General features: G+C 39.2%; 1 protein-coding gene across 2 annotated transcripts in view; it reads left to right on the forward strand.

Moving 5' to 3' along the window:
* LOC131067772 (COP9 signalosome complex subunit 2) overlaps window positions 1–14,115 on the forward strand; it is a 133,197-nt gene that overhangs the window by 16,651 nt on the left and 102,431 nt on the right. The gene's annotated exons all lie outside the window — the stretch shown is intronic.

A 14,115-nucleotide genomic window follows, 5' to 3' on the forward strand; every position in this document is an offset into this window, starting at 1 on the left:
GCAAATCAAATTTGATTAAGCCCTTTAAGAAATACTTGCAGGAAAGCTAATATTGAATATAAACTCAAGAATATATCACAAAGTCTCAACACTTGAGTAATTTTCTTCTATTCCTTTCAATTTTTCAATTTACACATAAAAGCTCAAAGACTTCTTTGTTGCAAATTTGGCAGAGTTTTTGCTTGTTTTCCAAAAGGTAAAGATTACAATAGACCCTCTCAAGTATTTATAGGAGAGGAGTCATGAGAAAAAGGTGGGAGGATCCTAACTAATTTGAGAAATTCTCTCAACCACCAAGACTTATTCAATAACTAACTATGATTTATTCAAAGTTACAAGTCCTATCTTAAATTGACTTGTTACTCATCTACTTGTAATTACAAAAGTGCAAGTAATGACTTGACTTGCAATTTACAAAATGTTTTTATAAGTAAATATGTCAAAAGAAAAACTACAACTAAGAGATTGCAATTTTGAAAAATGCAACTAAGTGTTGGAAAACACTTAAGTTGCAACATGTGAAGACATGAATCCTTCGAACTTTTGGATGATCGTTCATAGCTCAGCAGGATTCGGCTCGTGGGTGTTCTTGGCAACAATCATGGTCTTTACAATGGTATCATGGCATTGAAGAAGCATAGAGTTGTTCTTCTCCAAAGTGGATTGGATTTCGTGCAAGAAGATTTGATGTTTCATCAAAACCTGAATTGAGGCAGCTGAAAATTTGAAAGATCCCTGATGGATCCCCTTGCTGATCTGCTGTAATTTTTAAAATAATAAACTATATTTTTCCTGTGATTTTGCTGATGGTCTTACAGAATAGAGAGAAGTTGCAGAATGTTTGGTTTCTTTTTGTATTTTTTTGAATATATTAGCAAGTAATGAATAAAGAACAACAAATAAGGAAGGAAGCTGAAACAAGTAAGAACATTCAATTAAATCAGAATTGATACAAATCGTACTAGGCAGAAATCTGATTTATAATATCCAATACGCACTGGGGATGTGCTTACATCCAATAATGGCGCCAACTGAAGGGTAGATGATGAACACAAACCAAGAACACTAGCTATGGCTGAATGAAAGTCTTCACCACTTCCAGCGTAAAGTGTACCTGCTGTAATGGTGGCATCAAGCTGAAACAATTACGCCCCAGCTGGGAAATTCAACCACCCTACTGAAACCCTCACCAAGCAATCTGAATCTCCACAAGGAATAGCGCATACACTCTGACCGATAATGCCACTGCCAATCAATACTTGAGGGCTACGTCCTAGCCAGTACCAATCATGGGGTTTGCGTCCCAGAGTGAAGAATTGCTCTACCGGAGCAATATTGCACCAAATGAGTTTTCAATATGTAAAAGATAATGAGAAATTAGGTTTCCTTCTCCTTATATCTCTTTCCTTCCAAATCGAACCCTAAAGATATATGAAAAGTGCGCTTTAATATAAAGTCATATTTCCCAATATTGGGCGCCCAAGTATAGAGAAAACACCACTTTTTTCAATATAAAATAACTCCAAGAGCCAAAAGGACCCTGGCAAGTGAAAATCATTTAGAAAAGTTCAAGACCTTTCCAACGAGCTATAACACATGGGCATACGAATCCAGATGAAGCCAAAAACCCCTTATTACTCCGAAATGGCTATAGACATAGCCTTATTTAAAATATTAAAACACTAACTTAGGAAATATTTAAATATATTAAAAATATAACCCAAATAGCTACAGAAAGCTCGATACACACCAAAAGCCTGAAACTGAACCTGTCACTTGTTTGTGACTGATGTCGAAAATCATGGATCAACTGGCAGTCTCATCCCTAAAATCTAGGGATGCTCCTAGAAACTAGGAAACACACCCAAATCTCCTAAAACTGAAACCATCTGAAAGGTCATGAATAACCTCACGACTGGCAACTGTCACGACCTCCTAAAATTTAGGGATATCCCCTAAAATTTAGGAATTGCTCCAAACTGGCTCCAAACTGCCTGTAAAGCCAAAATCCAGTCACTATATGCACTGAATGAGTCTCAATCAACCTCTGCTAGCCTATGAGACTCCAATGATAGGCCAACTCCTCCGTCTCTGATGTCTACTCTAGAAAGGGGACATGACAATCCTCCCCTCTCGGAGTTGCTTGCCCACAAACAACTGAAACACCAATCCTCCACCATCCCAAATAAGACGTAAACAAATCATTGCATGTAATTGCTGCTCATCTTTGATATAAACAACATGCAATACCCCGGTCTGGAATGGCTCCTCAAAACGCTGAAGCACCTGTGCTGTCAAATCAACACTGCCTGGGTCCCAGAGCGAAGCATAGCTCCCGCTGAATACCTCAAGTGAGCAATGAAAAACTATATCATCTCCATAGATCAAATATCCATAAATGCCAAGATCACTAGTGTGTCTGTGATCACCAACATGCATAACATCCGTCATAATATCCAATGAATGCCAATCCATTGAAGACCCTCTGTGATCTGACCCCATCTGACACAAGTGACACACAACTGCCACACACTGCTGCTGATGTGCCGGAAGATCTAATGCCAACTCACTAGACAATATATAATACTGACTAAAATCATCACTATCCAGGCTGGCATCTAAAAATATGTAATACCAACCAGCAATGAAACAATCACCCTGTCTAGAGAATCAGGTGAAACTGCCACATCAACTGGCTCAAAGTACTCACTAGGAGTAACATCACATAACTCATCCACGTCAGCTATCTGATGACAATCAACTTGTGGATCAACTGTCGTCCCACTCTGCTCGATAAACTGAGATGGATAGTGGGTAAACTCTAGCTCCATCCTCGTGAAATTCCGAACATACCGTCCAAGTGTCAACAACCACTGTACACCCACGACTACATCTATACATTTGAAGTGAAGCAACCCATGTAGGATCCACGAAAGAAAGGTACTACACATGTCTATACCATGATCCCACACAAACCACTTGTAGGACATAAACTGCTCCTACTACTCTCCTCTAATATAAGTGCCATATAATCTTAATATCTGGAGCAACATACTATAATCCCTATAAGATGCTGTATCAAATGAATCAACACTTGGATCCCAAATAAAACTAAATCCACATCCATCTGTCATGAAGAGACAATGATAGTAAGAGGCATCCTCGATACCGTGTCTCTCTACAGCCACTGTGAAACTCTCACACCTGTGATAACCATCCACAACAACACACTTGCTAATCCATGCATCATCCTTCCCCCATGATCTTGGATGAAGTCTCTGTGTCAAGGAGATGAAAAACTCTGACGATTGTTGCTCATTGTAACGGTTGATTGTTTGCTGATCCCGCAAACAATCCATCCCAAACTGTTGGATTAGGTGCCTGCAATCAATAACTCTATCCTCTGAAGATGGGAGAGCACTATCGCAACACGGATAGTATAAGTCCCGAACCAACTCACATCTGCGAGCCATCCAATCATCTACAATCAGACTAAAAGAGAAATGAAGTGCACTCCTCGCGAGGTAATCTAAATGGACTCTCGTAGGCTCACTCAATGGCTCTATGTCATAATCTTGTCCATCAAACTCATCATCACTCCCACTGCTCTCAAACCGTGAATCCGAAGACAACTCATATGTCTGAGATCCAAAATCCAAAATACACCTCAACTGAGCACTGTGGCTCTGCGGTGAAACATACTGGTTTCCCTCGTCAGCTGTAAGAGGTGTAAAGGAAGATTTGCTTTCCAGAGAAGGAAACAAGTCAACATGAGTATCATACTCCCAACCAGCGGACAAATTGCTAGTCACCTGTGAAAACAATGATGGAGTAATATCGTGAGTCAAATCACAACTCTTTGGTGAATCTCGCAGTGTCACAGTAGAACACTATACTGTATCTGTTGCTGATGATGTCTGTGCCACTCTCAATCTATCAGAAAGCTCCTCCAATCTGGAGTTCGCTTCCTGAAGGGACAACTGGGTATCCTCCCATGCAACAACAGTCGCCCCAAGCTCCTAAGAGAGGATATCAACTTCCTCCTCTTCCCTCAACAAAGCACCATAACTAATAAAATCCCTCTGAAGGATATAATCTCGGTCAGCCACTAACTGTAAATACTCATGCTTCGGTATCCCAATGGCTCCATAAAGAGCATGAAACTCTGGTAAGGAAAAATCACTGCTGCCCTGCTCATCAATCATGAGGGTGCTCCAACTATGTGTAGCCAACAATTGGCGAGCGACATCGAAATGCTCAATAACTGTGTCTATACTCCTGTCATCAACCTTGAGTTGTCCAATCAGGTGCTGAGGAGTCCGAGAATGTTGGCTCTCCTGTAACTGTACAAACTCAAAATCTACATTGTGGAAAGAAGTTGTATCTGTATCCTGTACCTCTCTGTAGTCAACATCGTGTATGCACTCGGCCATGGATACAACCTCATCCAAAGTACTGCTGCTCTGCGCCTCTGAGAACACCACATCCGTCAATGATGATACTGCTGAAAATGCACTGTCATCACTCTCTTCTGCATCCCATGTGTCCGCACAACCCACTGGCTCATGATCCTGGGGTCCAGTGCTACTAAGAGAACATACTGGGCTGGATTCTAAGGTCTGATCTATAAAATCAGAATCATCATGATATGAGTTCTCAACATTCAAAGCATCATTGGTACCCGAATTTTGAATACCTTCATGTGACAGCCCATTGGCACCATCTTGTACAAGTGTAGACATTGATACCTCAAGCTGATGCAAAGGTACCTCACTGCTGTCATGAAAATCAGAATTGCTAACCTCTAAATCAGTTGCCACTTGGGAAATCCCCTGCACGGAAGGTGAGGACAATTCATTATCCAAAGCTGTCCTAATGTCTCCTTGAGTTGAATCCACATGTCTAACAAAACCATCACATAAATTCTTGTCCCACTCATCGGAAATTGAGGGCACCAAAAATTCTTATGTAGAGATATAGTACCCCTAAATGAAAGTTCTCTGTCCATTCCTGATTCCTGCACCCTTGATTCTTCTTTCCTTCTTTGCCACTGATTTGAACTTGTAGCTACCAAGTTATCTTCGTCTGCTCCAAGTACACCCATAAATTGTGTGAAGGAGAGGAGCTTACGTATCATCTTAGGAAGAGAACAATACTGATGATAGCTGCTCATAACTGTATCATTAAATATCTTGGTAGGAGGCATCCTACTTTTACGTGTTGGAGAAAATGAAACTTGTGAGTGCCCAATTTTAGTTCTAGTCATGGTATCTACATGTAACTAAACTGATATTCCAACAGATCCCAGAGGTCAAAATAAAGTTTGTTCAATTTTGGGACTTTGGCCAACGTATTGTCTTACCAGCTGTCAACTGTAAGCATAAATGTGTAGGCTGACAACTACCCAGTTGCTGATATGAATTATCAAAACCTTTTATCAAATACCCAGATGTTGGAATGAATTATCAAAACTTTTTATCAACTACCTAGATGCCGAAATGAATTATCAAAACCTTTTATCCAGAACCCAGATGCTGAAATGAATTATCAAAACTTTTTATCCAGTACCCAGATTTGACAATTTCTCATAAACCCTACAGGCTGGCAGGATGTAGGCTCTGATACCACTGAAAGATCCCTGATGGATCCCCTTGCTGATCCGCTGTAATTTTTAAAATAATAAACTATATTTTTCCTGTGATTTTGCTGATGGTCTTACAGAATAGAGAGAAGTTGTAGAATGTTTGGTTTCTTTTTGTATTTTTTTGAATATATTAGCAAGTAATGAAAAAAGAACAACAAATAAGGAAGGAAGCTGAAACAAGTAAGAACATTCAATTAAATCAGAATTGATACAAATCGTACCAGGCAAAAATCTGATTTATAATATCAATACGCACTGGGGATGTGCTTACATCCAATAATGGCGCCAACTGAAGGGTAGATGATGAACACAAACCAAGAACACCAGCTATGGCTGAATGAAAGTCTTCACCACTTCCAGCGTAAAGTGTACCTGCTGTAATGGTGGCATCAAGCTGAAACAATCACGCCCCAGCTGGGAAATTCAACCACCCTGCTGAAACCCTCACCAAGCAATCTGAATCTCCACAAGGAATAGCACATACACTCTGACCGATAATGCCACTGCCAAAAGAATCCACTGCCAATCAATAGCTGAGGGCTACGTCCTAGCCAGTACCAATCATGGGGTTTGCATCCTAGAGTGAAGAATTGCTCTACCAGAGCAATATCGCACCAAACAAGTTTTCAATATGTAAAAGATAATGAGAAATTAGGTTTCCTTCTCCTTATATTTCTTTCCTTCCAAATCGAACCCTAAAGATACATGAAAAGTGCGCTTTAATATAAAGTCATATTTCCCAATATTGGGCTGCCCAAGTATAGAGAAAACACCACTTTTTTCAATATAAAATAACTCCAAGCGCCAAAAGGACCCTGGCAAGTGAAAATCATTTAGAAAAGTTCAAGACCTTTCCAACGAACTATAACACATGGGCATACGAATCCAGATGAAGCCAAAAACCCCTTATTACTCCGAAATGGCTATAGACATAGCCTTATTTAAAATATTAAAACGCTAACTTAGGAAATATTTAAATATATTAAAAATATAACCCAAATAGCTACAAAAAGCTCGAAACACACCAAAAGCCTGAAACTGAACCTGTCACCTGTCTGTGACTGATGTCGGAAATCATGGATCAATTGGCAGTCTCATCCCTAAAATCTAGGGATGCTCCTAGAAACTAGGAAACACACCCAAATCTCCTGAAACTGAAACCATCTGAAAGGTCATGAATAACCTCACGACTGGCAACTGTCACGACCTCCTAAAATTTAGGGATATCCCCTCAAATCTTGGAACTGCTCCAAATTGGCTCCAAACTGCCTGGAAAGCCAAAATCCAGTCACTATATGCACTGAATGAGTCCCAATCAACCTCTGCTAGCCTATGAGACTCCAATGATAGGCCAACTCCTCCGTCTCTGATGTCCACTCTTGAAAGGGGACATGACAAAATTGTTCGCTCCTCCACTCATTATGAATCTTCATCTTCATCTGTAGATCCGCGAGCACTTCTTCTTCTGGTATCAACTCCCCATTGTGACCCACGATATTGCAAGAGGCCTTCTCACAGTGTGAAACAACACCTTGGAATAATTCAACTCGCAATCTCATTGCGTCATCAATCTCTTGAATGAGGGATTTGAGAACAAGGGCTTTGTTCTCTAGAAATTCTTCAAATTCCAGATACATGACCCTGGAAGGAATAATGACATGCTCCTGAAGAACACTCAAGTGTTGTCGAGGCATCTTGCGCCAAGCTATCTTCAACCCTTTGCAAATTCTATTTGAATGTCTCGGAGGTATGATTCAATTTTTCTTCAATGGTCTCCAACTTAACCATCATTTGGAATATGTCTTTTAGCACATGCCCACACAGATCATGAAGTTGATCCACCCAAGAGTACAATGTTTGTACCTTCTGGGCAGCTCTTTCAACTCCCCGAATTGATTCTTGTGAACCAGAAGAACTTGTAGGATTACTCCCTTCACCAACAATTTTTGTGATTTTATGAACAGCTGCAACAAGTTGCCTATTCTCCTCTTCTAGCTTGTCTTTCTTCAATAGAAGTTCATCATACCGCTGTACTAGTGAAGCTATGGTTTGTTGGGCATCATGTTTGACCACTTTATGCGTTTGTTTACCCAATTCTATCCTTGTAACCCTGTAATTAGCAGCTTGCATTTCCTCACGTGGCTTATTTGCAAGAGGCTCAACAATTTCTGCCACTTTCATCTTGTTGCTATCAACAGTTACCCTTGAGATTGTCTTGGCTTTTTTAGCAACCTTGGGCCTAGATTGCTTGAGTTGCTGATAATCAAAGACATCAGGAGAGATTTCCTCCTTCTTCCTCTTGGGGGTGAAAGAACTAAGCCATGGAGGTAAAACGACTAGTTCTCCTCTAGTAGCTACCGAAGACAAAGGAGAAGCAGTTTTTGTTTGAACAACCGTGGTCACCCTGGGAGAAGTATCTGTTTGGATGGCAACCATGGTTTACTCGATAACCAAAGGGCATGAAGATTGTCTCATAAACTCTTCAAAGCCGGAAGTAGAGGTATCAATCTCTGACAAATGAATACATGCAGGAGTATCCTCGAAGATTTCCAGCAAACTCTCTTGTTGATGATCAAGAGGTGGCTCAACTGCTGAAATAGGAACGACATTCTAAGGAGACTCCTCTATTGTGTTAGGAGGAGATATAGGCAGCTCCATGGAAACTGAGGGAATCTCATGAGGTGACTCCGAAGCCAGTGACTTAGGAGCATCATCGGATTGTTGTCCTTCCTCCGGATTATCAGGATCAATCACATGAATGTGAATCTGGGACTTTTCTTTTCCACGAATTGTTGCCTCCTCAGGAGGAAGTACCATTGCCCGACTAACCCGCAATTTGATCCTAGTGCCCTGAAGATGATGCACCTTCCTTGTTGTCAATTTGAATCTCAGACTTACGTCCAAGAGGCCCCGTAGAGTCATCTTCTTTTCCAACCTTAATCTTGATGAGTCTAACACCATTACCTTTGAGCCAAGTGTTGGTGTTAGCTAGGATAGGCTGAAATCTTTCAAGAATAGAAGTGCATTCTTTATGTGACCATTGGATTAAAGGAAGTGGGGCTTCATCAACCCTTCGTGAGACATACTCTGGATCAAGCACATTCCCATCATCAATCATCCCTTGCAAAATGTCCACCAGGTTCAAATCAATAACATGCTCAAGGGTGAGCCTGCAGTAGTCTATCTTGAGAACCTCCATTTCTGTACGGAGATCCACCCGGATATCCTCAATGCGATGCACATGTATGAAGGACTTTTTGATCTTTTCCTTCATACCTCGGTAGTCAAAATCTGCCCTTGACTTAAACCTTTTGAGTTTAATCTCCTGCATCTCGGTCTCCATAGCTTTAGCTTTGGTGGATGTGATAAGGGAGTACCGGCCAATCTTTAATGGGTTGGTTGTAGAAATCCCCATCCCAACCTTATGTTTGACAGATTGATGTGCATGTACAACCATGATCTGTCTTCCCAACTCCATAAGAATAATCTTATTAGTTGAGTATCTAGGAAGCATGTGTGACTGCCCATTATAGCAGTCGACTCTTATATAAGTGAAAGTCGAGAATTGAAGGGACAAGCAACCATACTCATTCACTCTTTCCCATGCTTCATCTGACACCCTTTTGTTCTTTAGAGTCTTGTCAAACTGGCACATGAAGTAACCAAAGAATGCATCTTGAACCCTCCTGAAATGTAATCTGCAATGTAATCTGCTGGGTCTTAAGGGTAGTTGATCATAGTATTCCCACACAAGTATAAGCGAGCGATCACCCTTGGTAGAAAGACCAAGGAAATGTCTAACTGATGTTGCCAAATACACTAAGTATGAATTCATGTAGAATGTCATGGTAGTAGGGATTGCTGCAAGTTGTTCACACAAAGCGTCACTAATAATCTCTCCCCATGATATATGATGAGACTGCTTTATGAACATGGTAAATTGATACATCCAGGGCTCAAAAACATTAGAGTGTTCAAGACCCATCATCTTGCTGAGGAGAGTAATGAATCTCCAATTTCCCACTTGAAGTCACAACGGTACAACTTAGCCCACCTTGTGAAAGAGGCTCGTGGTTCATGAATCCACTTGTTAATGTGGCGTTTGCAATCCTTTTCCCTCTTGACATAGTACTCAGCTGCACTATCCTTTGAAATCTCCATATACACAGGTGTTGATGGTAATCTGAAGACTTTCTCAATAGTATCCGCATCAAGGCGGATTATTGCCTCACCATCATCATTTCTAATGGTTCTCGTCTCCTTGTTGAAGTGGTGAGCACAAGCGAGAACAAATTTAGGTTGTAGGGCAGCCACTGGAAAAGAAGATGCATGATGAATGTGGCTGTCCAACAACCGCTGCATGTTACTATCCTGCGGATCCTCCACCCTTTTAATGAATTCTGACATGTCAACATACCCTGTCTCCGTATCCTTGATATGATCCAAAGGAGAGGAAACTTGTGAAGGGGAAACTTCATTCTGGTACTTGTCATATTTATACTTCATCTTCTTTGGAATGGGAGATGATGGTAAATATGACATTGAAGAACAACCTGGTATGCTGCGATGAAGACTTAAAAGTGTTAAAGCAACATCATAATCAATTGCAACTAACATTTTTCCTTCTTCAAATGGGAAGAACTCCAGCCCTTGCACTTCGCAACTTTGTGAGAGAAAGATGGGAAATAAATGGGAATGCTGGAAACTTGACTTTGACCAATTTCGGATCTTGGGGAATGTTTTTCAAGTATACAAGTGGGGAAGAACAAACATGCAATCGGATTTTTGAAACTCGAATGCAAGTATACTTGTAAAACAGAAAATGGAGAAATGAGTGAAAAATGAGATTTTGACATGTGGGAAATAGCGTGAATGGAATGTACGGATAATGACAATGAATATGGATGAAAATGGAAGGATTTTGAGAATGTCATCTTCAAGGAAATGGGAAGAACTTTCAACATGTAATCCGATTCTAAAAACCCGATTTTGAAAGAATGGGTATTTTTTCTCTTAGAGAATTGGAATTTCACCAAAAGATGATTAAAATATTCTAATCACATGGGAAGATCAATTATTTTCATCCTACTTGTAATCGGGATTTAAAATCCCGAATACAAGTAAAGAGGGAAAATGGGGAAGATCAATGCAATGTAAAAATTGCTTTGCCAAGGGGGAAAATCTCTCTCACAAAACTGATTTTAGGGCAAAACCAACATATACACAAATTTACAACTAGAAAGATAAAACAAGAAGATAAGAAAGAAAAACAAAAAGAAAAGAAAACATACCTTGCTTCAATCCAAATGCTCTTCCAAGGAAATGCAATAATCCTTGTGATGAAGACTTAAAACCTTTAAATAAGCAACAAATCGAACTTGAAAACCCTAGCCACGTTTTTGAAAAACGTCTTTAGCAGCAAAAATGCCTTGCAAAATGGCACAAGAATTGGTCAACTCTCCCCTAAATCTCCACGCCTAGGGTTGAGAAGGCAAAACAATATGGGAGAGAAGAGATTCGTGGCATTTTGGAGGACAAAATCTTGGTGTTTTGGCAAACAGGTGTTGCTGTTAACATGCCTTCAAACCAGCAAATGAATCCACCAAATGTCATGGAAAGAGTTTCAATATGCATGAAAATAGCATAAAAATTCAAAACGCCTTCTTCTTCCTAAAATTTCTCCACAAAAATAGGTGAAACTCTCAACAAATTCGCCTTCCTTGGCTGGTCGGGTTCTTGGAGAGATGCAACAAGTTTCATTTTACATGTAATAGTGAAAATCGGGGTTTTTTTTTCATATTACAAGTTTAAAATGTCACTTTATCTCCATTCTAGAGCAAATCGGGTTTTGAAAACTCATAAGTTTAAAATGTTACTTTTCATTGCACAAGGCAAAATTGGGTTTTTGAGAGAGAAATACAAGTTATAATAACTTGTAAGAGGAAAATAAAATCCCCTCAACAAGTTTTAATAACTTAACTTTAAAAAAGAACTTGTAGTGGGGATTTAAAATTTCCTTTACAAGTGACTTAGAAAATAAAACATGTAATAGGGAAATAAAATCCCCATTACAAGTAAAAGCACTTAAATAGGAACTTTATAAAAGAATTACAAGTGACTTTAAATTTATAATTTAAAATTAACTTGTAACTGTTGAAACTAAATAGCTTCGTTCAGATAAAGGACGAATCATGAGAAATATATATATTCATATAGATTTAATCTCATTGCTTATCATTTTTCTGTATTAAGCAAGTTGCATTATCGATCAACTTGATCGAATAAGAATAAGAGTATTATTGATCTACATGATCGTATTAAAACCTCATTGATTCCCAATCACTATCGATCAAGTCATGATCGATCAAGTGTGCATTCGATATCTTACTTTCGGCAATGCATTTGTTAAGCACTTAACTAATAGTTAACAGCCTTTGAGAATCAACGTTATTATACTAAGACTGTGTCGTCAATGAAAGGTCATGTCTTGAGTAGACATGCCTCCACTTTGTGGAGTCATGTTCACTCAAGACATGACTGTTAGACAAGATACATATTGCAATTCGATAAGGCATCAAGAAGTATCGGAATCAATTAATACTCAGCCTTGTTCGAAAACCTGCAATTACACAAAACATTAATAGATTATTTCACTTATATTCTGAAAGTAAAATCATGATAGAAGCATAGGAAAATCTGAGATAAGTTTAATCTGCAATTACATGGTATCAGAGCCAGGTTAAGAAGGATCTGATTAGACTTGAGACATTCAGATTTTCCAAATCGAATTGTAATACATTCCTTTCTACAAATGGCGAGTGCAATAAGATTTGAAGATAGGCTTGAGGGAGCAAACAACTACTCATCATGGAAATTCAGAATTATGATGATATTAAAGGAAAATAAATTGGACTCATTCGTGAAAGAAAACAGAGCTGAACCTGAGCATGATCCAGAAAAGACTGCGTGGATTGAAAGTAATGAAAAGGCCATGAAGATTATAGTGGATGCGGTCAGAGATCACATTGTACCGATTTTATCAAAATATGAGACTGCATATTGCATTTTCAAATCTCTTGAAAGTACTTATGAGATAAACAACTCCAGCAGATGCTTGTCTCTAAAAAGACAAATCAATCATATAAACATGAATAAGGGAGAATCCATCAATGCATACTTTATGAGAATTTCTGCACTAAGGGACCAACTATCATCACTTGGATAGCAAATCGAAAGCAAAGAATTAACACTTATTGCCTTAGATGGTCTACCAAATTCATGGGAGACATTTGTTCGAGGCATAAGTGCAAGATCAAAATTCCCAAAATTTGATTGGCTGAGATCAGATTGTCTACAAGAGGAATCAAGATAGATGAAGAAAGGATTCAACCAGAAAAACATAGATGAAGATCTCCATGTCTTGAACACAAACTCTCACAAGAAAGGTAAGAAGAAAAATTTTAAGAAGAGGAAAAATTACCATGGAAAGGGTTCATCCATTTAGAAGAAAGATGTTTCTCAAATACAATGCTTCAGATGTGATCAGTATGGACACTATGCAGTCAAATGTCCTGATAGAACAAAACAACAAGCAACATTTGCCAAAGAGGGAAGACAAAGATAGATCATGACTCTGAGAAATTTGTCTTCTACTCTGCACTATCAAATCAAATATCAAACAAATTCAACACATGGGTGATAGACAGTGGCTCATCAAGACACATCACTGGGTTCATGGAACATTTAGACTCCATGATAGAAGAAACTGATGAAGTAACAATTGGAGACGACTTTGCACATCCAGTCAAAGGTGTTGGAACATGCACTATCAGATTGAAGTCTGGCATCTCTATCCAACTTACCGGAGTATTGTTTGTACCAGGTATCAAGAGGAACCTGGTTTCCATATCTGCTCTTGAAGACAATGGAAACAGAGTCACCTTCATGGATGGAAAAGTATTTGCATGGCCAAAGAACTCTACCATAAAGAAGGCTCAAACCATAGGGACTAGACAAGGGTATCTATATAAACTGTTAAGTTTATCTAAATTCTGTGATCAAGAGGCTAGAATAGATGAAGATATAGTTTGGAATTTGCTTCGAACTGCAGTAGTGTGAATGGAACAGAAGGACAACACTTATCAATTTCGGTATTGTCCTCCCATTGTATGCATGTTATATATGTGAATGAGAGGGTTAGTAGAGAAGAGATATGTCTTCCCATGTGGGAAGACACATCTCTTCCCTACGTACCACTCCTAATATAATCGCTTGTTAACAAACAATTTGCTTGATTGATCGCGATTTATTATAAATCGTTTAACCCAAGCCCGTTAACATGAATGTGGGAAGACACATCTCTTCCCTGCATACCACTCCTAATATCACCGCTCGTTAACAAACAATTTGCTTGACTGATCGCGATTTATTATAAATTGTTTAACCCCAGCCCGTTAACATGAAGTGGTGTA

This window comes from Cryptomeria japonica, chromosome 5 (assembly GCF_030272615.1).
Source record: "Cryptomeria japonica chromosome 5, Sugi_1.0, whole genome shotgun sequence".
In the NCBI taxonomy this organism is placed as follows: domain Eukaryota; kingdom Viridiplantae; phylum Streptophyta; class Pinopsida; order Cupressales; family Cupressaceae; genus Cryptomeria; species Cryptomeria japonica.